The sequence below is a fragment of the Marmota marmota genome, unplaced genomic scaffold, assembly GCF_001458135.2.
Source record: "Marmota marmota marmota unplaced genomic scaffold, marMar, whole genome shotgun sequence".
Lineage (NCBI taxonomy): Eukaryota > Metazoa > Chordata > Mammalia > Rodentia > Sciuridae > Marmota > Marmota marmota.
Genome location: NW_026000016.1, coordinates 15,525,144 through 15,546,096, shown reverse-complemented (window position 1 = coordinate 15,546,096; position 20,953 = coordinate 15,525,144). Strand labels below are relative to the sequence as shown.

The 20,953-nt window shown below is 37.4% G+C and overlaps 1 protein-coding gene across 1 annotated transcript in view; it reads left to right on the top strand.

The window, feature by feature from the left end:
* The first annotated feature begins 417 nt into the window (after positions 1-417).
* Grem2 (gremlin 2, DAN family BMP antagonist) overlaps positions 418-20,953 on the top strand; it is a 103,834-nt gene continuing 83,298 nt past the window's right edge. Inside the window, exon 1 of the mRNA XM_015483533.2 lies at positions 418-715. The gene's annotated coding sequence lies outside the window, so the exon portion shown is untranslated. The remainder of the gene's footprint in view (positions 716-20,953) is intronic.

Below are 20,953 nucleotides of genomic sequence, written 5' to 3'. Positions count from 1 at the left end.
TGAACAACGAAAGAATGAAAAGGAAGAGAGAGAGAGAGAGAGAGAGAGGAGAGAGAAGGGGGGGGGGGGCATATGAATGTTGGTCATGTCACACACACAAGCATTCTACATTCTTCACATTGCAGACCCATCTACAAAAGGAGGAAGAAGATCTGAAGGGAATGAGTGGTTTCTGCGGGTTCAGGGGATGGAGGATTTCTCTACATAAACAAGAAGGTTTGGATTGGAAGTCTGCTAAAAAAAATGTTAGAGCTGACCACAAGGTTGTAAATCCACAGACTGGAGGGAGGAAACGAGAAACATTGCAAGTAACTGAAGTGTGTGTGGCTGCAATGTTTGTGGGTTAGATGAGAAACAAGCGCTGAGTGAAACAGAGAAGGGAGGGGGGTGGCTGGTGTGATTTGTTTGGTGTTCAGAGCCAATAGAAATCCCAGACTGTGCTAATATCCCCACGCAGCGCCGAGAGCAGTCAGAGCTCAGTCTCCGGGCTCCGTCGCATCTGCAGGCGCAGCAGCCGAGCAGTGGCGCGGGCTCCCGCTCTCCTCCGCTCAGCCAGCGCTTTGCTTATGGGCTTCTGCTGGAGCCCGGCTGCGGTAGAGCTGAAAGCGGCGGCGGGAGATCAAACTTAAACCTCTCTGTGGACTGTAACTCAGAGAAAGGAGAGGGAGAGAGAGAGAAGGGACCCGAGGAGGAGGCTGCCTTCACGTCATTGCAGGTACGCAGCTTGTCACGACTAATCTACACACGGTTTCTGATTTCTACCTTTACAAGGCACTTGTAATAGACGTTGTTCCTTGGCTGGTCAAAATAGACAGCCCTGAGTGATTGTCTCTTCTGATTCACCCTAGATAATTAAAGCTGCCAGCGTGTGTTTGGGGACCACAAGGTTTATTCACCTATTGAATTATGTGTAGGTGTAAATCAAGGACCTTTAAACTTGGCTGGGATCTCTTTCTTTTAAATAACATCAATACCTGCATGTTGCCACACAACCCACAAGAATCTCTGGGGGGGACCTCCATTACAGTGGTGACCTATGGCAAGTCAAACACCTAATTGTCAGAAAGCAGTCTTTAAACATTTCCCACCTAGAATCAGGGTAATACTTTCCCTGTAAGAGCAGGAACCACAGTGGACTTGGGCACGACTTTGATTTTTAAAGCATATGGCCAAGGTGGACTAGGCTCATGAATGAAATATGACCATTTCATTATGCTACTATTAAAGGAAGACAAGGAAGAAGGAACATCCATAGGTTTAAATGGCCAGTAATTCTTCCTGGGTACTTGCTTTATTCTTACCTTATGAGTTAACAATACATTTGTATTCTGCATCCCCAGACAAGATGAGTTCCAAGCTCTCATATATTACTATGTTAAAAAGTTATGAATTGGAGAACCATGCAGTAGATATGATACTTGTAAGGAAATGTCAGGGTTTTTTTTTGTTTGTTTGTTTGTTTGTTTGATCTTATTCAATCCCACACTGGTAGGCTTCTGGCTGCTTCTTTCTTTCCTTTATTTTTGAAGTACAAGTTTTGTAAAAATAAATAAATAAATAAAATGATAATAATCTATTTTCCTGGAATTTCATCACACTTGATTCAGAATTTTAAAGATGGTTATGCAACTTTTTTCCCCTGTTGATTACTTGTGATTAAATTAACATTGCTTAATGAGTTCAGTCTTTCCCCAGAAAAGCCAGATGAAACTGCATAAAGACTCAGTTAAAAAACTGGTCTTGCTCTGAGCAGTGTTCATGTACTGGTAATGAACTGCTCAGAATCCCTATTAAAAAGTGCTTTTTCTGCATTGGAGACTATACACAGATTGGGATTCCAGTCAACAAGAGAATGTCACTGTAGCAAGTGTAGGAGCAATCAAATAGGGTATCGTACATCAAAATAGTACTCTTATCAGTGAGTTCTTAGTGCATCATATCCATGCCATTCATTGATAATTCATAATCAACCCACCATTCAGTGGTACCTGATTTTCAGAATGATTATTATCCCAAGTTGTGCCTGACCAAGGACAATAAGGAAGTCGTAAGAACCGTATTTGTTTTACATGTTACAACACAGAATTTAATAATCTGTTTTTTATCAGATGAATGTGTTCTTCTGTCATTAAGGGAAATACATGCTTGGCTATACCAGGTAGTCATGAAAGCTTATTTTTGAAATCATGTTAAAGAATATATTTGGTAAGTTAATATTATATTTAAGAGATGGCATTTTAACTTTATAGGTGAATATTTTACTCCTTTTACATCACAAAGGAAACTCCCAATTGAAAAGTACTTACCTATTTAAATAAAAGCAACCAATTGATCCAACTAAATTCTATTTGTAGTCCCAAGAGTAGACTGGCATCATGAGAATTTGCCAATCTTCTATAAATGTAATATCTAAAGTAAGTTAAAATCCAATTCTCTCTTATCATTCAAACTCTAAAGCAATGTTGGGCATGTTAGTATTGACTGACTGAATGTAAAACCAAATATATTACTTTGTGTAAACACTGATGACTTTTCAAAGATAAATACAAACAACACTTTGATTATTCATCATTTCATATTATCATTCTTCATTGAGAGAGGTAATCTCATGTTCATTCTCTACAAATTTTAGTATAGGCAGCCAGAGTTTTAGATACCCATAAGTTTGGTAAAGTTTAAACTAGGTAGTTGTTTTAAATCTCTCTAAAGTAAATACCTCTTCCCTAACCCTCTTTTAATGCAAAGGAATGGGTTTAGAGCCCGAGTCTGGGCCCTGAGTTCTTAAGGGAGAAGCCTGGCCTGATGGGTCAAGGACAAACACTGGGAGTCTGCAGAAGCCTGACAGGCACAGGACAGATGAGTCCAGCCACATTTGTACTCCAGTGTACGAAAGCAATTCTGTTGGGTTGTAGGTATGACCTCAGTATCAGATTCTTTAAGTAGTTACAAGAATTCTAATGAATTATTGCAGCTAAGGAAAATGTCCCCAATATAGGGCTTAGTACCCGTCCCACAAAGGGCAAACATATGAGACAAATTGTTTAAAGGGAAAGATGTGCAATTGTAAATTAGACCTATGGTATCATCTGCTGGTTTTTGTTTGTTGTTTGTTTTATTGTTTTAGTTTGATTAGCTGCTTCTCTTCCTGTGAGTTAGTTTCTTTGTCTCTGTGAATTGGATATGTTGACTTAGTAATGTGTGGTTAATTTTGATCATGTCAGGCTAAAATATAGTCCTCAGACTTACGTAAAAACTGACCTACAACTTCAGCCTGTTTCCCATCACCACCACCTTTAGTTTAGTAGGGAGGGTGTCTTTGACCATCAACAGGATGCAGCCCTTGGTTAGAAAACTGATTTGTAGAGTCCCAGAGGCATGTGAGAGCTAAGAGGATGGGAAATAAGAGGGTTGAATCAATAAGGATATGAAGTGAGATGTAATGATGGGCATCCTTAAATATAAATCCAGGAGCCAAAGGAATAGGGAGTTTATTTTCTCACTATTAGCTTCACGTGTAAATTATTGATGAGATGTTCTGAATATTTGAAACAAACTCCTCTGTGTTCACAGCCACCTAACACCCAAGTGTGGGATCATAATAAGCACATCTGACATGCGGTAACACTCCTGTATATAAGACCAGGAGGGGGCAGTATGCAAACTCTAAAATAATAATGCCTCCTCTGGTCCATGAGGAGACTCCAAATGGCTAAAGTATCTCCAACTTCCTATACCCTCCTTCCTTTGGAGAGCCAAGTCTACAGTCTTAATAAGGGATAACACCATCCAGGGGAGTTGTTTCTAGTTTTACTTCCAAAATTGGTATTGTCTGGCAAAATAAGGAAAGCAAAAAACAATACATGTGCTAAAAAATAAAATGCATCTACTTATTAGAAGCTAAGAAATGTGTAAAAATAGTTCATCCTAAATCTAGTCCAACTAGAAGTTTTCAAAGTAGGGGGAATTATTTATTCTTAAAGCAGGCATCTTGGGACTGGCAGTGGTGGCTTCTGAAAGGTTCCTTGTCATTTAGCTAAGTGAGATGTTAGCTCCAGGGGCACCCTTGTCACTCTGCTGTCTTTAGTTCAGCTGTCACATATTCACTATTGAAAGTGAGGACCTCCGAAGAAAGCTCGGAGAGGAGCTTTTGAAACTGCACGTGAGAGGCCCAGAACAACAGCATTCTGGGTAAGAAAGCTACTACTCCTGAGAGATGAGAAGGCAAAAGCATTGGGCTGGCAATGAATGCGCTGGAGAGAGAGAGGCCAGGGTGTTTTTACCAGGCAAAAGTGATTCCAAGGTTTACGGGTCGTGGATTCCAGAAGTCTTAGTTTCCTTACCAAGAAATCAGCAGCCTGTATGCATGAATGAGGCCTTGAAAGCTCTGATTTCTACTCTTCTCTGGTGACACTTTATTCTGCTGGGAGGTATGGTGCCCTTGAATTGAAGCAGAGTTTTTTCAAGGACAAAGCCAAGATTCCTTGGTGTCTGGGAGGAAAGGGAGGTAGGTCACTGTGTCTCTCCCATTTTCAACCAGATTAGCCACCTCTGCATCCCATTTACTATCTGGAACTACACAGCATTCCTTCATGGGAAAGCTTGGGTGAATGTGAGAGATCCATCCAGGTTCACCATGCAACTACAACCAATGCTGGAATAGTAGTTATTAGCAAATAAGAGAGGGAGAAATACGTCCTAGAGACTGAGGGTTATGGGGCAACTGCAAGATTTATCACTTGAAGCCTAAGGCCCCAAGTCTCTGCTGCTGTTTTTCACTTTATTCTAGTACTTTCCTACTTTTTTAAGATAAAGAAATTTGGGGTCCTATCTCCTTTTTAAAAAATTACTTTTCAGTAAGGTAAAATCTTGCCATTGAAAGGAAAATCCCTTGATAGACATGTAACTGATTAAGAAATAAAATAGGGTTAAGTTGGATCGTAGTATTGTGGAAGATACAATGACCCTCATAAGAAGACACACTCAAGGGCATGTTTCACTAAGAAGCCATTTCTGAATTATGCTTGTGAGGGAAGTAGAAACAAAGGAAATACACAGCTTGTGGAAAAGTTCTTTTGAAGGGGAGTTTTTGAGGACATGAAGGCAAGCACACAAATATTCTCAGACATGACTTTCATGGTATGGATTAGAAGCAGTTCCAAGCTAAAATTCTCTTCTCCTATAATTTATTTAAACAGTGGAAGAAGGGGAAGAAAGAGAACACACTGAGCAGGGGAGCACTTGACTCGCTCATGTGAAATGCTAAGTTGACTTTGTCTAATACAAACATTGTCTGCATTAAAAATATTATTCAACCTGGCTGTACAGCTGTGACTCCAAGGGCTGAGAGGAAGCTAATCTTATCATCTGTGGAAAACTAACTGCCTCTCTCTGTTTTTATGCAATTATAACATGAACACTGGTTAATGTATTATATTTTCTAATTATAGTAGTAACGTTTTAGGAAAGTTGATAAATGTGTAACATCGTACTTATAGTTAGTAAAAATCCAAGAGCTCTATAATAAGATTTCTCTACCAGCTGCCTTTGCTAGGAATCTAAATTTCATTAAAATTTCAAGTGATCTTTAATTTTTTCTCATTAATCATTTGAAAATGTCAAATTCATCTAACATTTGTGCAATGTGTATCATGTGCCAAATTATAACAGATACATCCATGCATATGTTCTAATTAATCCTCACTACAAACTTGCAAGTTTTATTAGGAAAATTTCTTATAACCATAGCATTGGTTATTGGATAGATGACAATATAACCTTTTGAATACCATAGTCATGCATTCAAAGATATCTATTAGGCATTTTCTTTATATAATAATAATAACAATAATTATAGTAAATGTGGTTATTACTAACTTAGTCTGTTACTTAATATGGTCACATACATTTTTGCATTTAATTCCTATATAAAACAGTTATTCACATATACAAAAATAATAACAAACATCTTTCTATAGCAGTAAACCATTATAAAATGATTGAAATTGTATATATGGTTTCAGTTCTATTGGTTGGACATTATTAATTGAGAGATTGGCTGAAAGACTAAAAACACATTTAAAAATGCTCACTCTCAAACTTACTACTTGGAAGCAAAATAGATCTGTGTTAATTTTCACCCCTCTGATAAAGTCATGCTTGATGTTTCGGGCCACATTCTCTGCCCAAAGAGACCACCCCTCATTGTTTCTTATGAAAAATTTTAAACAGTAAGGAAATGTGAAATATTCAAGACTTCAACACAACAAATACTATGGAAAATACACTTATAGTATCTTGCACCTACAAACTCAGATAATGTAAACTTTGGAGAAAGCAGACTGGAAACATCGTTTTGTTTCACAGCCAAACAGCATTAGGACTTTTTTTTTGACCTAGAAAAGAGTTATCTGGTTATTATGGAAAATTCTTAATCTACAAAACTCAGGAGACTTGGGGTCTTGTTCCCTTTTTCACAGACTTGGGGAAAGCCTACAATCTCTCCTGAGTTCACCCTTTACAAAGAGAATGTGGAAACGGATCCTCCTGTTTCATTCCAGCCCTAAACATCGGTTCTGCATTCTTCCTTCTTATAAACAGTTAACTCAAGAATGAATATTTGCTAAACATTTAACAGGTATCATCTAACCTTTACAAAAGTCTTAACTAATATCATTATTATCATCCCCGTTTTATAAATGAAATGTTCTAAGACCTAGGGCTTTCAAAAAGTCACACAGCCAAGCAAGATCAGGAATCAGATTTCAAACCTACCTCCTCCACCCTTCCCATAGTATGCTTTGCCTTTATTCATTTATTCATAAAGACATATTGAGAAGATGCTATGTACAAAGCACCATGCAAAGATACAGGGCATCATACTGACAAGGACAGGTAGAAACATTTAAAGAGCTTAGAACTAGTGGGAAAGACCAAAAATTGTCTAATAATTATAATGGTATTTGATGGATGTTATAATCCAGAACACTCTGAAAATTTATTATTTTTGCTGTACTAACAAAGCTGTTTGAAAATATAAGTCAAAATAAGACAGTATAATAGCTAAAGTCTTTTCTTTACATCATCATTTTAATTATTTTTCCCTCCAGTTATTATGGTTTTTGTCTTCCTTGTGTAATTATTTTTGGTGATATCTTTATGTCTTTCACTAAATTTTAAGCTTGTCCTTGGACAGGACAGAAGCTGTGTCTTGTTCATCTTCTTGTTTCCTGGCACAGATAAAGTGCACAAAGTACTTAATCTGATGGAACTCTACTGAGATCCAGCTACACCTCATTGAGAGCTGGGGTTGGACACTGCTGCTTATCTGCTAGAAGACAATTTTCAAAAAACTTGAAACACACACACATCTACTAGAAGCTAAACAAATGACAAACTCAGTAATTTGTCCTGGGATTTTTTTTTCCTTTTGGCCTGGTTTTACCTGTCTCTTGTATTGCACCTCCTTAGCAGTTTGAAATGATCATTTCAGTACAAATGCTAAAGTACCATTAAAAATCAACTCATTGGGGCTGGGATTGTAGCTCAGTGGTAAAGCACTTTCCTAACATATGTGGGTTCAATTGTTAGCAAACATAAAGATCCATAAACAATTAAAATAATTTTTAAAATATTAATTAACTGCTTAAAAAATCTTACCACTTAGGCTTTAAAATATTAAACTAAACATTTTGACTTGGTTTTCTCCAAGTAAGAAAAACTTTCATTATTGGAAGATTCCCAGGTATCCCTGCAAGTTTATCCCTCATTCCCATGGGACGATATGGGCTGGCCAGAGCAATCTGCAGTGCATGCTAACCTTCTGGGATTGTGGTTTTGGTGTACAAATTAACAAATTCCTGCCCATAAATTATTGAAAATTCTGGAAACAATGTTATTTGGGGGGTTGATAGACTTAGGAGGAGCAAAAAAGTTTTAACAGGACTAATTTTCTCTGTGTGGTTTTCAGAGGCAGGCTTTTAAAAATCTCTCTAATAAGTGTTCTTTCCTTTGGTCTATGAGAATCAGGAAAATCTGTGATCTTGGATGGGGAAAAAAATGCATCTTGGATTCTGCTAACCTGTAACTGAAATGTTTTATTCCCTCTAGTTATATATGCAAAACAAAACCAAACCAGTAGTATTAGCAGAACTGTGGTTTTTCTCACCAATAGAAACCAAAACTATTTTCATATCACTTTGCAGTTGATACCGATGTCTCAAAATATCACTTATACTTAGAACTACGTGAAAATTATGATAGTTATTTTACTTGCTTCTAGATCTATTATTTAGTGCAGTGCATTGTAAATAAGACCATATAGTTCTATATTATGCTTTGTTTTGTGTGTGGTGTGTGTGTTTATGGATGTATAATATCATTGCAATATTGTATACTTTCTGAATTTAGAAACATTTTGAGGAGTCCTTAGGCTTCATCAGACCCAAAAGAGGTTCATGGAAAACAAAATATAAATTTGTCTTATTAGATGGCAACTTTTTCAACACCTGAAATTGCCCCAAATGCAATGGATCACCATGTGGACCAATAAAATTTGTGCCAGAGTATAGGATAAATAGGATCCAGGGATCCACTTGAGAGGAATCATGCATCTTTTATGGAGTTTGGCCTTGATGGTACCTCCCAACACTGAGGCTGTCTATGCGCAAGGCAAAGAGAAGTATATCTCTTTCCTTTGTTGGAATTTCTTTTTTTTGGGGGGTGGGGGGCTCAAATGACTTTTGTAAGGAGGGCAGAGTTCCTGAAGATGTAAATTATGCCATATATCTTTGAAGTTTTAATGGTTGGTCTTAAGCATTAAGAATTTCTTGTTGGACAATAGAATTGGAAGGCTAGGCCACAGTTGTTGATGAGGTATTGGCTGGTGCCCTGAAGAGTCGGAGCCCATCTGTATGGGATTCCCATTCATGGTTCCACGCTGCATTGTAATTCTCTTTTCATATTCTTTTCTCCCTCTCTGTTTTGCCAGATCTTCACAGGAGTATTATTATCTTCATCTTTTTGTCTCTGATATATTACATGGTACCTGAATAAATATGCTTAATGTTTGGCAAGTGAATTAATGAAGATAAACTGTCCCTGTAGAGGTCACTGTTGTTATATAACCAATGACCACATTTACAAAAAAAAAAAAAAAGAGGAAGAAAAATATGAGAAAGAATGCTTCTGATTTTACTCAGTCTAAGTATTATCATGGGATGGGGTAAGGGAGAACATTAATCTTACGGCCTCATGTTAAATTCTGGACCACCAAGAACACAAATAAAAACCTCAGAAAATAATCATGTAAATGGAAACAAACAACCTCTCCTGTTCAGCTCAATGGGAGCATTGACAGCAAATAGCTTTCAACATTTCTGGACCCTTGGCAGGCTCTAAAGATTTCTAGGGAGGCAAAGTGTTTTATTTGGGATTTAAGTGAAGAAGGAGTAAACTTCTCTTTATTGGTGGTTGCCAAGGAGTTCCTGCAAGGGTCTTCTTTATTCTCTTATGGTGATGGAACTTGTTTTGGAAGGTATTGGTTATGCTAGGAGGCAGAGTGGGAGGTGGGCAATGGAGAATTTAAGCTTTTATAACATCTTCTTGAAGTAAGTTCTGTTATCCACATTTTACCAACAAAGAACTGAGGATCACTGAGGTCCTGTAAATTTTCCTAATGTCACACAACAATTAAGTAGCTAAGAAAGCATTCCAAGGGAGGGCTTAAAAACTCCCAAACCACAAAACTCTGAAGGACTGTCTCTTAAGAGCTTTGGTTATCTCTTCATATTGACTTAGTTTTCATACTAGAACCAGGAAAATAAGAGCCCAGATAGGTTTTATTGGTGTGTAGTCAAACACAAAGTGGGTGTACACTGCTGGCTTGGAGCACAGATTTGAAGTCTGGTAAACTTGTTTCCAGTATTATCATCATTATTAGCATTATTACTACTTAGTATCAATAATTTCATCTAAACCATACAATGCTGTTTTAGAATTACATGAGAAAATGTTTTTTATCTCAGCATAAAATATACTTATGATTGTTGTCATTATTATTGTTATCATTATTATTTTGCAGGCTTTTGATGTTAGTGAATTGGGACTAAGAAGCAAAGGTCTTCAGGATGAATACATGTGAAGGCTTGCTAAAAGAGCAGTTCATTATTATGAATAGTTTAGAATTAGGACTTCAAATCCAATTGTGTAAATTAAGATAAGTAAATTGGAGTGTTTAGGTCCTAATTTTCTTTGAAATGCAAAGAATAATCATTTGAAGGAAGAGCTAATCAAGTACTCTTCATAGAACCATTAATCCATTCCATAAATATTTATGGAGACAAGAGATAAACATGGTTCAAAAGATAAAAAGATACACTGTGTTTTCAAGGAACTTAAAGTCCACTTGTAAGACAAGACACGTATGTCAACAAGGACACATGGTAAAGACTGATAACATTGGTAAAGACATGCACAAATAAAATTCCCTGAATGTCAGAGGACTGAAAGGCTATTTTCAAGAAAGAACATTCTGGAATGTTCCCGTAAGGCCTGGGCAAATTACAGTGTAACTCTTTCCATGATTTCCTTTTTGCCTTTTTCACCCCATGACACATTATGTGTTAGAAGTCTTCTAACTTGTAGAATTTTAGAACTTATTTAGTCTTCTCATTTTATAGATAGAAAAGTGAATGCACAAAAAGTTATGTGTTTGAAGACTGAAGATCAGTTTTTTTTAATTCCCCTTCTGTCCCTTTTTCTACTACACCATCCTTCCCTATGTGCACCCACCATTAGGCTGAGCCTAAATCAACAGTACACAAAGGAAGTGTTGCAAGAGAGATTTCACAGAAGTCCAAGGTGCAACTTACAGGATATGTGCCAAGTTTGGGGAGTAATCATTTTTCTTTGGGGGCAACAGAAAGATTTCATATGATTGCAGCAAAGTTTGCTGCTGCTGCTGCTGCTGTAGTTGTTGTTGTTTAATTTGGATCAATTTCTTATTGCTCATTGCAATACCAAATCCTCCCATATCTTGGACTCCAAGGCTGAGATCAATTGAACTAGTACCAGTCACTTCTAGAAACCCAGTAATACCTTTTGCTGATGTGATGGGTAAAGTAGCCTTTGGCTCTTCTTCCCAGGTTTCCAAGTACTGTTGTGCATTTTGTTTTTTCTATTTGGATCTTCCTCCCTTCTACTTGGATCATGGGAGTTAGGATGGATCATCTCTATGATACATGTGCTCAGGTTTTTCCCAGTTCCAAAACTGTCTTCTCTAGACCAAATGCCCCATTTGGACTGGTTTGTTTGATCATGCTTAGAATTCCTGTAACCAGCAAATGCAACCTTTGGATAGGATTCAGGATGGAAATATGTCTGTGTCAGAATCTATCCAGAATCTTTACCTTCTGTTTGTCAGAAGAAAGTTACTCCCTGGAGGGAAACATCTTGTCTTCTTAGGCCATGTTGTTTTAGTGCTCTTGGTATCCCCCATCCTCCTTTTAATTTTTTAGAACCATACATGGATATAACCAGATATTTACCTGGGACAGACTCTCCAATAAATTGTAGATGAATCTTCAACTGCTGTCTGTTGGATGAACAAGTAAATGACTGGCTAAATGGATGAACGGATGGGGCACAGCAGTCTTCATCCATGGTGTCCCTAGACGACTATGAGAGTCAGCAGACAGATGGACTGTTCTCTGTGAAGCAAGTTTTATCCCTGGCAGAGACAAGGAGGCATTTAACTCCAGAAGTGAAAGCAGCAGGGAGCAGGGCATAGATCAAGCAGTGTTTCCAAGGCAGAAAAGCCATACTCCATGACTACTTTATTTATGCTTGCTATTCTACTCCAGTTGAGTTTACATGCTGCTGACTTTGAGTAATTAGGCTGTGGAAGATAAAACAACTAACTCCCAATACTGAGTTCTTTTTATCCAAATTTAGAGCAAAAATTCTGAACTCTATTCTTGGAGTTGAATGAGACAGCATTGCTGATGACTGATGTCTGAATAGGCACCATATGGATTTGTACAAAGGGAAGAAAATAATCCTTGGGTTGTAAAAATATCTTTGGTCTTCATAAGGGTGATATGCACCCACATGTTTCTGTCAGGTGGTTTTGCTATAAACGATTCTTCTTGGACTAACAGAAAAATTTCCTTTTATAGTGATTGTACATTTTCCCAGATTATCAGTGTAGCATGCAAAATCCCACAACTTCAGAATTTCAAAAGATCAAAGGCAGAGAGGCCATTGGGGTCTTTACACTCACCACACACCAGAACAATAGTTTGGCTACCACAGTCCCTTTCATGACAACAAGAAAGTGTACTTTCATTATTACCAAATTGCACTGTGAAAATTGATATGCATTCCTAATTCTTGCATTAGATATTCCTGTTGTTTCTTAATGGCAGTTTAGTTCAGATTGTCTCCATATGATTAAAACATTGGCCAACTGAGGCTTGGAGTTGTTTAGTCCAATGTTAGATACAGTGCTGTTGAACTGATTTTCTGTTTCAAATATGGACAGCCAGAACTATCAAATAAACCCCAAACTATTGATTAGGGTAGCTTCTGAATATATAGAATATGGTTCATGACATAGACTTAGTGATCTCACTAAAGCCAGGGAAAAGATTCCTTCCATCTGTGAAATTCCCTCAATAACTGGCACAGGGTAATTGCCTAGAAAATGCTTTGGGGCACATGAAAAGATGAAAAACAGAGAGCATGTAGATTTAAAAGCAAAAATCTCTAATTATTCAAATATAATAAATTCATAGATGATATCATCACATTGATCATCAGTTCTGAATGTGAGTCCTATTTTGTCAGACAACTGATTTGTGTATGTTCAACAAACATTCACTGAGTTTCCACAATGTGTCAGGCACTGAGAATACAGAAAAGAATAAGACCTAACTCCTGTATTTCAGCAGCTTGCAGTCCACTAAGAGAAACAAGTATGGAAACAAGTAACAACAGCATTCAATAGTGAGGGCAACCTCTGAGCAAAGTGAAGTGGAAATGGGGTGAAAATGGGACTTTGAATCCCTCAATTGGTTAGCTTGGATTGTGAGGGATGGTATGCTCATTCTCCACAGTTTACAGCTGTCATCTTGTCAGTAGCTTCATTTTTTTTCAGTTTCACTGTGCAGTTCTTTCCAAATTCCTGGAAGTATAAGTAAATGTATACAGTTGGAGGCAACTAAATTATCATGCTGGTTTGCCTGCCTGTGGCTCAGGAGTCACCTCTGGTGCTCTGCATTCTGCAAGCTTTGGCTTCCGTGTTTTGCTGCACACCAGAGACAGTGGTCTCATTTCTGGTTTTTCCCTGAAGGATCATAATCATGCTTATTAAAGAAAGAAAAAAAGATTCTTGGAACTCAAACAAGTCACATTCAGGTGTAGTTCTTTGGGAAAATATAATCTAAGGAAGAGAATTACCACAGTAAAGTAGTAGTAGTCTTTGTTTCTGGTTTCCTCAAATCAGTGTTGCCTGAATTATAAGTTCATGAGAAAAGATAGCAAAGCAGGCTTGTAGTTTTCAGCTTTTATTTACTTGTGCACTGGCCAGAATGTAGGATGAAGAAATTGACTACTGAGAGGTCAGATCCATTTCTTTGGGCTGTTTTTCTCTCCCCGCACCCACCCCCATGCACAAAGAGATAACCAAATGTTTGTTTTTCTATCAAAAATGCAAGTTTGGGTACATCTACGTGACTAGAGGCAACTGAATTGAAATCCTATTTCATAACAGGGGCTTACCTGAATGTTTTAAGCTGTGCTCAGCAGCCTGAGATGGAATTAACAGTCACCTTGTTATATTGGGCAGGTACACACACAGATGACCTTTGGTGAATAACAGTGGGAATGGAAAAGGTTAAGTAATCCCTCTATAGCTTTGCATTTCCTTAACTTTCCCCTGGAAAAATAAAAAGGATCTCTCAAACATTGGCTAAGTTTTCCCTGCATAACAAATATTATATGAACTGATTGGTTGGATTTAAGATTCTACTTTATATTTAAACAAAGAAGAGATTCATTTCCCAAATGAATTCAAGAATACCACTAATTCAATAGTAACAATGACAACAAAAATAATGTCTACCATTCATTAAGCCCAGACAAGAGTAGAATAACCTAACAATAACTGTTGTCATAGGAGCCACAGCTTATTTAGTGTTTATTATGCCAAGAACTGAGGTAAATCTTTTAAGTGTGTTTAAAGCCTTAGCAGCAATCCTGTAAGCAAAGCATTGTTATCTCTGTTCTTCAGAAGCCAGAGTGTCAAATTGTTTCCCCTGAGTAAAAGTTAGGCCCTTTGCCTGCCTCCGCAGCTTTTATGCATAACCTTCATGCTACACTATGACCTGGGCACATTATTGGGTGCTCTATAAACACAATCTCATTTAGTTCTGAAAGCAAGCCCATAAGATTCAACTATTACTATCCCCCTCATATAAATGAAAGTCCAAAGCCACACTGCCAATATTGAGGAGCCAGAATTCAGACCCAACCTGGTCTTACTCCAAAGCCCATACTTTCCATCCACTCAATATACTACCTCCACACGATTGTAAGACATTATCCTCATTCCCAGATTGCCTTCCCAGTGGTTTTTCTAGTGCCTGAAATTCCCTTAATAAGGAATAATATCTTTATTCCATAATTTAGAATATGATGTGAAAAAAAAAATATTACTGGGATATATGAACATTCATCCAAAGAGCCATGGGTTGCCAGAGTCTGCACAGTCAGAAGTGGGCACAGGGTAAAAGGGTGCATGGGGAGGAGAGAACCACAACCCCAAGAGAGCAGAGCAGAAGTTAAGGAAAGGAGCTGGGAATTGATGAAGAAAATATTGACTTCACCTTTGCTAAGGGCTAACTCAGTTGTATTTTAAACTGTCATGTATTTATATACACATATACATATTAACATGTATATATAAAAACTTTATTCAGAATATATATCTATGTATGTGTATAAATATATATATATATATGATTTTATTATATTCTAAGAAAATATTATTATTAGTTATATGCAAAAAAGCATATATAAACTTTCTTTTTTAAAAAAAAATTTGGATTTATTACTGAACTCTTGAATATTCTATCCACATAAGATTATCTCACCACTCATTCTAAGTGGCAGGAAGAGTTTCTCAGTTCAATTTTCCTATCATCTAAGACTGATATCCAATAATCAGCCCTACTTTATTTTTTAGAAAAAGAAAGAAAAAAGAATGACCCAATTTTCATCCTTTCATTCTTTTATCATCCATAGTTACAGAGCATTTCTTCTGTATGAAGGACTTCAGTACCATGCAGCAACAGATCAACTGCCCCCCACAATGTCTGCCAAATATGGTTAAATATATTAAGTAATGAGCTTGATTTCTGGGAATCAAGCTGATGATACTCCTCTCAAAACTAGGATGACTGTAACATTTATCATCCAAACTAGACTGCTTTTCAGAGATTGAAAGAAGGTGCTAATAATAATCACACTGGGATGGCAGACAGAGGCTAGGCCACTGCAGGGCAAGTAAGGACGTAGAAAAAGTGTGAAGTCTGGTCTCTAAGGTAGTGTCAGTCCTTTCACACAATATAGTCCTTGTCAAATCACATGTCATTTAATAGACACTGAGAATAATCACATGTATTCATTTAAAACCACTGAGTACCGGGACTAGGCTAAGCTCAGTTAAAAAGATTCCCTTGGGAAGGTCTGCTGTCTAGTGGAAAAAGACACGTAGGTGATGTACGTAGTAATAGTAACAGTACTAACAAATATTCACTGAGAACTTTCCATGACATCCACTCTGCTAATTGATTTATGTTCATTATCACATTTAATCTTCACCAAATCCCATAAATGAGGCAATATAATTATGCTAGGCTTTCAAGTCAAAATATTGAGACTCAACAAGGTAAACTTGTCCCAGGGTATCACAGTATATAACTGTGGCGATGAGGCCCAAATCTCAGCATGTGGGGTTTCAAAGTTTGAGCTCCTAGCACCGTGCTATACTGCTTCCCTGTAGAGGACACAAGGATGTATGTCATGGGAATGAACCTCGTAGAAGTAAGTCCCTTACCCTTTTCAAGCATGCATAGGAGCACAAGAAGGAGTGACAGTTGATATGACCTTTGAAGAGTACCCAGAATTTCATCAGAGAACAGAGAAGTGGAGTGGAGACATTACAGGCAAAGTACCAGGTCTCACAGCTTGGTGCATGGGCCAGGGATGCAAATTTCTCATCACCATTACATAAGAGGCAGCAATGGAAACTGTGTGTTGAAGATTGCTTGTCTTTGCAGTGGTGAGTGGGAGAGGGCCCAACATTTTAAGGCACATAAATAAATGATAAGATTCAGAGTTGTGTTATTCCTAGGAAATACTTCATATCATATTTCAGAATTGTTTTAGACTTTCCATGTTAAGCATCCAATAAAGAAAAACATCAAAAAAGAAATTGGCATCATAAAAGTAGCAGGGTGACTATTAGTGTAGAAGAAGGGGATGGAAAGAGATGGGAAGGGGAAGAAAAGGGGAGTGGGGAGTGAAATCAAATAGATCAAATTATGTGAATGCATATATGAGTATGCCACAAAGAAACCTACTATGCTGTATAATTAATAAGCACTAATTAAAAACAAGATGTCAACAAATCTATTTGTCAGAAGACATCAAACATTGGAGTTGTACCTTTGTGAATTGGAAGATGACCAAAAAACATTATTTTAATGACTATTTATTAAAGTTTAGATATTTTTGATGCAAACACTTTCAAAAAGTAATGTTTTCCCCCCAAATATTCAAAAGGCCACTGTTATGATGGAATCTCATGGTGCTCACTAGCACAATAAAAATATTAATGAGACACTCTCTTATAATGTGAACTGGACTTACAAATAAACTGTATCTCACAGTTCCAATTGCATTTCACTCTAGTAATCATGAGATGAGTTCATTAGTAATATTTCATTCATCTTCTAGGTGAGATTAATTTCAAAAGTTGCCTCTGATCAAATCTACCTAACTTTATATATTTGCCCCTTTTTAAAAGACATTTTTGGTTCCAAGGTCAAGAAGGAGTACCTTTCATCTATAACCTCAACCTTTAGAATTCTTCCCTTCATTCCCTGGAGTGGTGGCTCCCATCAATGACTTTTATATCCTTGGAACAAGACTGTAAAATTTTATAGCCAATTGTAGAACCACAGGCTGAAAAACCTATTCAAACATTTCAAATATGAACTTCATCCTATGGCAGAATTAAGAGTCATTTATTTTCTATCAAAAGCATCATAAACAGTGCCATACCTTGCAGTAAATCAGGAAACCAGATTGCCAGGAAAGGTGCTGGACCTACTAGTTTGGCTCTTGGAGTTGTTTCAAAAGCTGCTGGATGACCTCCAAAGTCCTCTTTCACTTCAAAAAAAAAAAAATCACTTTTCAGCAAATCATGGCTTATGACCAGTTCTTGGGCAAACCAATTCAGAGCCATCTGCAAAACAGCAATCCATTTCCAAATCATTAGGAAAATTACCAAACCTAGCACCTAGTTGAAATAATGTCAAGAATATGTTGGAGGTGGGAGATGTGAGGAAGAAAGAACAAATGAACCAAGAGGAAATTCCACCTAAAAATAATGCGTCAACTAACATGATTAGGAAAGGAGTGCCAAAGACGTAAGATATTCTACTTTCATGGACCAGTAAGTTCCAGAGTCCTTGATCTCAACCTCTGTCATCAGATGCTGAATTTATTTAGGTGTATCTCTAATCAGGGTAACATCTTTGCAGTTCTCTAGCAAATTCAGTCCCTCCATTCATTTCTTTCATTTAGCAAGTGCTTATTGAGGCCCTTGTATGTGTGTATAGGTCCTTCTGCAGAGCTCTGGGGATACACTGGAGGATAATAACTATGGATCTAATTACAGTGGCAGAGAGTAAAAATCAAGCATGTAAATAATAAATAAATAAAAAGCATGTAAATAATAAATAAATAAAAAGCATTTTTTTTTGCCCCTTATTTAAAGGCATTTTTGGTTCCAATGATTTGGTTAGTTGCTCTGTAGAAAGTAGCTTGAGTATTACTTTGAATTGGGTGGGCAGGGAAATCTTTGAGGAAATATCAGTTATAAAGAAGCCAATGAAAAAGTTATGAAGGCTGAGGGAGGAACTAGGACCAAATCCCTGGGCCAGGAAAGTCCAAGGCCAGGTGTTTTCTAGGAACTTCTAGAAGACAAGTGTGTCCAGAACTTAGTGTGTAAATGGCAGTGGAACAAATTGAAGTGGGAAAGCAGGCCAGAGGGCCAGATGCTCTATTCCATTAGAGCCACATCTATGATAAAGAGCTCTGATGTTATTTTATGTGAGTGCTATTCTCTGTTAAATAAATGACCGAGTACAACACAGAGTATCTAATAATAAAAGAAATGTATCTTCAGATGATGCTCTAAAATGCAGATGTAAACTGTGACACTCTCCTGCTCACAGAATACTGTTCATCAAATAAAACCAACACTCCCAGGCAATTGAGGGGAAAGTCTTTCTCCACCTAATTTTATGCACATCTCTTCCACCTCCCACCCTGTGACCTGTGAACCAATCATCCCACTCCACTGGAGCATGTACTGCATTTTTCTTGTTCATGTGGCTCCTTTCTTCTCCTCCCCCACCCCAACATCCGCCTGTTGAAATCCTACCCATCCTTCCAGATCCAGCTTAAGGCCACCTGTTCCAGAAAGCCTTCCTTTCTCCCTCTGCCAGAATTTATCTTTCCTTCCTCTGTCCTCCCAAAGGACTTTGCACCTCTCTTAGAATGCTTACCACACTCTGCCTGATACCATACCTATCACTCTCTCCCATGAGTACAACGACTAAAGTTCAGATAGTTGGCAATTGCAGGTTTGTCCTCCTGTTATTCTTTGTAGAAGCAGTTCACCTTCAGGCCAAAGAAAGTGAAGGAGATTCTGGGAAAGTGATAAGAAGAGGATGAAAGGTGAAGTGTAGGACCAGGAATGAAACACAGGTATTAAACAAACAATCACAGTCCAAAAATACTAGTATTTGTTTGACTCAAGAAAAGAAACTACGTTCACATAAATTTTATTACACTATATTTTTTATAATTGTTCCATCTTATCATTAGTTACTGTTGTCATTCTCTTTCTGTGGCTAATTTATAATAAATTAAACCTTTATTAAAGGAATGTATGTATTAAAAAAAACATACATATACATATACTATCTGATGTTAGGCAGGGAATGTATCCCCTGAAGATAAGGAGGCACTACTGTTACTCTACATTTAAAGTTCAGGCTTCTAAAATTAAATCAGGCTAATATATTCATCCCAATCAACTTTGCTTTTGGCACATTAGTGTCATTTTGTAGTACAATTGTCTAGTCAGAAAGCAGCTTCTTACATTGGCTACTTCTAATTAGCTTCGGATTTTGCATACACACACACACACACACACACACACAAATCTTAAGTCCAAGCTCAAAAAGTGTACATTTTTTTGTGTGTGAAAAATAAAGGGCCTTAACTTCTCTGCTTCCCTGTCAATGTGTAAAATATCTTACACCAGCATCACCACAAGCACATGAGTAATGTGATATGTACCACAGCTACATCATCATTAGGCAATAGGAAATTTTCAGCTTCATGGAACCACCACCAAATGCATATGTGGTCCATTGTTTACCAAACATTATTTTATGGTTCATGACTATATTTCCTTTCAGTGACTATATAAATTCCCACAATATCTCTACAACAACACACATAGGTCACACCTTCAGAATCTTCACTATTGAAGCGACCATAACAGTTGCCAGGCTTTGGATATCCCCAGAAGCAGACACTGAGCCAAGAATTCAAGTGCAAGCAATGCAGTGGGAGGTGCAAGAAACAACGGTAGGTAAAGGAAGAAATGACCAGAAAGGAAAGTAGTCAGTAAAATGGTGCATTTAAAGCCTGCTTCACAATAGGCATATGACTTTTAATCCAGTGGGATAACACTGAAAAATAGTGCAAAATACCTCACAATTCATTCCTGTCTATAGGTGAAACAGCTGAGACATTGCTCCCCCACTACCTGTCAGTCCTTGGTTAAAAAGTAACCCATGAGGCTGGGGCTGTAGCACAGTGGCAGAGCACTTGCCTAGCATGTGTGAGGCTCTGGATTCAATCCTTAGCACCCACAAGAATAAAAAAAAAAAAGGCATTCTGTCCATCTTCAACTACAAAAAAAAAAAAAAAAGTAACATGGGGAAGACATGAACTCTCAGGCCCTTTCAGTTAGTTCCCTTTGCATGAGGGCACAGTGGGTTCCAGATGGGAGTTTAAGAGCAGTCTTCCATCAACAAGGAAGGTACTGACCCTACAGAGCCAGGCTTGAGTACCAGAAATGGTAAAGAGGTGGAGGAAACATGGTGGAGTGCTGATTATTTCCTCTCCAACAGATGTGTCTGTCAGGCCAAAGATTAAAGATTTTACTACCTGAGTAAGTTAAAAATGAAGCATAGGTAAAGGCAAAGTGTTTTTTATTTTTCTTTCACCACAAAAAAAGAATATTAAGGATTTTCCAGTCTATCTGTATTGATAGGATGCATTCATAACAATATATTTCAACTCAATCTAATAAATCTATAAATTACACTTCTACAATGGAACATAATGTAGCTAAGAAAAACGTATTTACATAGAAAAAAAATCATAAAAGTGAAAACACAAGTTATAAAATTTTTAGAACAAAGTGTATGTATGTACACAAAGTGTATGTATATACACAGTGTAACTGTTAGCAAGGCTTGTCTTTGGGTAGTAGGTTCCCCCGTAATTTTAATTTTCTGCTGATGTGTATTTTCTAAATTTCCACTAATAGACCTAGATGAATAAAAGAAGACTTAACTTCATAATA